The sequence below is a fragment of the Macaca thibetana genome, chromosome X, assembly GCF_024542745.1.
Source record: "Macaca thibetana thibetana isolate TM-01 chromosome X, ASM2454274v1, whole genome shotgun sequence".
NCBI lineage: Eukaryota > Metazoa > Chordata > Mammalia > Primates > Cercopithecidae > Macaca > Macaca thibetana.
In genome coordinates this window covers 2,223,325-2,227,200 of record NC_065598.1, presented here as the reverse complement: position 1 = coordinate 2,227,200, position 3,876 = coordinate 2,223,325, and the positions used below count along the sequence as shown (strand labels likewise).

The 3,876-nt window shown below is 57.5% G+C and overlaps 1 long non-coding RNA gene across 1 annotated transcript; it reads left to right on the top strand.

The window, feature by feature from the left end:
• Positions 1 to 456: 456 nt before the first annotated feature.
• Positions 457 to 2,396, top strand: LOC126946862 (uncharacterized). Its single transcript, XR_007722781.1, has 2 exons — positions 457 to 1,289; positions 2,306 to 2,396. It is a non-coding gene; the product is annotated as an uncharacterized LOC126946862 (long non-coding RNA).
• The last annotated feature ends 1,480 nt before the right edge of the window (positions 2,397 to 3,876 follow it).

The following is a 3,876-nucleotide window of genomic DNA, read 5'->3' as shown; positions in this document are numbered from 1 at the left end:
GTGTGCACCACCACGCCTCCATAGTTTTGTTTTTTTTTTTAAGTAGAAATGAGGTTTTGCCATGTCGGCCAGGCTGGTCTGGAACTCCTGACCTCAAGTGATCCGCCCTCCTCGGCCTCCCAAAGTGCTGGGATGACACGTGTGAGCCCCCGCGCCTGGCCAGGATCCCCTGCTTTTATGGGCCTCTGCCATGCCCCATCTCCAGCCCCAGGCAAGCAGTGTCCTGTGCCCTGTGTGTAACGACTCGTCCGTTCTGGACGTCTCGTGGCAACACAATCGCAGCACAGGTGGCTGTTGGTGTTTGGCGTCTCTCGCTGCCGTGGTGTCTACGAAGCTCCTCTGTGCTGTGGCAGGCCTCCGAGTTTCACACCTGACTATGGATGAAGCCTCTTCTCTGCTGTGGACAACTGCGTTTACTTGGTCCATGACTCCACTGCTGGCCCAGGTACCCTCCCGCGTGCGCCCTCCTGCGTTCGCCCTCCCGTGTGTCCTCCCGCGTGCCCTCCTGTGTGCATCCTCCTGTGTTCACCCTCCTGGGAGTGCCTCCTCCCGTGTGCGTCCTCCCGTGTGGATCCTCCCATGTGTGCCTGCCAAGTGTGCGTCCCCCCCATGTTCACCCTCCCAGGAGTGCGTCCTCCTGTGTGCCTCCTCCCGTGTGCGCCCTCCCGAGTGTGCGAGTGTGCGAGTGTGCGTCCTCCCGTGTTCACCCTCCCATGTGTGTTTCCCATGCCGTGTGTGTCCTCATGCGTGCCCCGGGTGTGTTGGGGTCGGTGCCGGGGGTGGTGGAGAATGAAAGAACACACAAAAGATAAAGACACACAGAGAACATGGCGGCCGTCCTCAGAGCCTCCGCCTCACTTTATTTATATTTTATAAACTCCACGTCAGTAGAAAGAATGCAGTGCAAAACAAACTTTCTTTTCTCACATGTAACCTTTTACTCAGCTTTTTTGTTTTTATGCTCTTTTTTATCTGCCCGCCTTCTTGGCGCCTACGGGAGTTTATTAAAAGTTTAATTGGAGATACTGTCCTTAAGCCCTATCTATTTTTTAGTATACTGTTTTCAAAGGCCCCTGCACGGATGTTCTGAATTTGTTCATCTGTTCATCTCCTGGGGAGCTCCTGGTTGCTTCTGCAGCTCTGCTTGGATGATGCACCCGGCTGGTGTCCCGATAACCGCCGCGGAGGTCCTGGAACGTCCCGCGTGGTGCCCACCGCTGAGGAACCTCGTTTGGTCTCCTGGGAGGGCTGCCTCTTCCCGGACTCTCGGCAGCACGGCTCTGCGGCAGGTCAGAGTTCAGCTGTGGAAAAGGCTGGAGTTCTGTGCTGGGGCGGGGGATGTTGCAGGCAGGTGTCCTGTGAGCAGAGTGGGGGCCGCCAGGTCTCTGAGCAGCACCTACTCCCCTGAGTGCCCCTGCCCTGAGCTTCCCGCTGGCCATGCCTGGTCTGGGGACACGAGGGTCCCAGGGTTCTCCCTGCAGACCTCCACCACTTCTCCCCAGAAGCCAGGGCCAGGCTGGAGCGTTCGAGGCTCCCTTTAGCCGGGGTCTCCTAGGGGCTCTGGGGATGGAATTTTGGCTGACCCTGTCTCAAAAAAAATAATAATAATAAAAATAAAAGTGAAACCTTGCATGAAGGAAGCTACTGTATCTCACCAACCAGAAGCCATGCATAGGTTTGTGGATCCATAAATGCGCCCTTGGAGGAAGCGTGTGGCTGGCGTGTTCACCCTACACATATGATAATTCCTACACCCGGGGTCAGCTGGGGTCAGCCCAGAGCAGCTACTGCCAGGTGCCCAGTGAGTGGCCCAGGTCCCCAGCCCCACGGCCTATCTGGAGACCAAGGTGGCTCCATCTGACAAGACATTTCCCACAGAAAATACCAAGATACACGAAGGCCAAACACATTTAAGAAATGACACCCGGCTGGGCGCGGTGGCTCAAGCCTGTAATCCCAGCACTTTGGGAGGCCGAGACGGGCGGATCACGAGGTCAGGAGATCGAGACCATCCTGGCTAACACAGTGAAACCCCGTCTCTACACAAAAACTTAGCCGGGCGTGGTGGCGGGCGCCTGTAGTCCCAGCTACTCGGGAGGCTGAGGCAGGAGAATGGCGTGAACCTGAGAGGCGGAGCTTGCAGTGAGCTGAGATCCGGCCACTGCACTCCAGCCTGGGCAACAGAGCGAGACACAAAAAAAAAAAAAAAAAAAAAAAGAAATGACACCATCGGGGCATTCGGAACTGGGAGGGAGTACACTTCTGCTGTTTTAAGCTCTCGGTTTGCCGTTATCTGTTACAGCAGCCCGGGGACAAAGACTCGTCTCCAACTCCTGACCTCGTGGGCCTTGACTGGGCCCATCTCTGAGGACCAGGAGGCGTCTGCACAGCGTCAGTGTCTGCAGCTCGGGCCGCCCAAGCGCCTGGGACCCTCCTTCTGGGTCCCCAATCTCAAAGCCTCTGCGACACCTGCAGCCTAGGACCCTCGGTCCCTCCACGCCTCCCTCGGGGCCCTCGACCCCAGGCAGCTCCCCAGGCAGCTCCCCAGGCAGCTCAACCACCAGACCCACACGCCACGGAGCCTCGGTCCCTCCATGCCCTGTGGAGCCTCGTAAAGCCACACACACTTAGGGAGCCTGTGTCTCCCCCACCCTACAGGACCTGGGTCCCCTTACCCCCATGCCCCATGGAGCCTCTTCCACTCCTGTCCTACCCGCGGCCCACAGACTCTCTCTTCCACCCCTCACCCCCCACCCCCTTGCCCCACCGAGTCTCTGTTCCCCTCCATGGCCCACTGAGCTTGCATTGCCACACCTCCCATGCCCCACAGATCCTGTGTCCCCCGCCTACACCCCACAGACCCTGTTCCCCTCCATGCCCCCTGGAGCCTGCATTCCAAAGTGCTGGGCTTACAGGCGTGAGCCATCGCCAGGCTAATTTTTGGATTTTCAGTAGAGACGAGGTTTCGCCACGTGGGCCAGGCTGCTCTTGAACTCCTGACCTCAGGTGACCCACCTGTCTCCATCCCCTGAGGCGGGCAGGTGGACAGGAGGGTGGGGAGTCCGGGAGCTCGGATGCAGGAACCACAGGAGGCCCCGGCTGCTCGCTGCTGCCACCATGAGGCCAACGCCAGGTTATTGTATGAATCGAGCTGCTTTCGTCTGCTGTGAGATTTACCACAAGACAAAGCTTTAAAAAATACTTTGGCCGGGCGCGGTGGCTCACGCCTGTAATCCCAGCACTTTGGAAGGCCGAGGCGGGCGGATCACAAGGTCAGGAGATCGAGACCATCCTGGCTAACACGGTGAAACCCCATCTCTACTAAAAATAGAAAAAAATTAGCCGGGCGCAGTGGCGGCGCCTGTGGTCCCAGCTACTTGGGAGGCTGAGGCAGGAGAATGGCGTGAACCCGGGAGGCGGAGCTTGCAGTGAGCTGAGATCCGGCCACTGCACTCCAGCCTGGGTGACAGAGCGAGACTCCGTCTCAAAAAAAAAAAAAAAAAAAAATTAGCCGGGTGTGGCGGCAGGTGCCTGTCATCCCAGCTACTCCGGAGGCTGAGGCAGGAGAATCGCTTGAACCCGGGAGGCGGAGGTTGCAGTGAACTGAGATTACAACACTGCACTCCAGTCCGAGAGATAGAATGAGACTAGGTCTCAAAAAAAAAAAAAAAAAAAAAAAAAAAAAAAAATGAACAATAGGGTCTCGAGCCGCAGCTCATGAAGTCCAGGGATGGGCTTTGGGGTGACACTGTGTGTGGGTTTCCAAGCAGTTTTCTGGGGCACAGAACGTCTTGGGAATCAACAGGGAAAATGGTTCTGGGCAAGCTCCGGCCGTGATGTGGACCTGGGGTTCCGGGGCCCTGTCTTCTGGGCCGG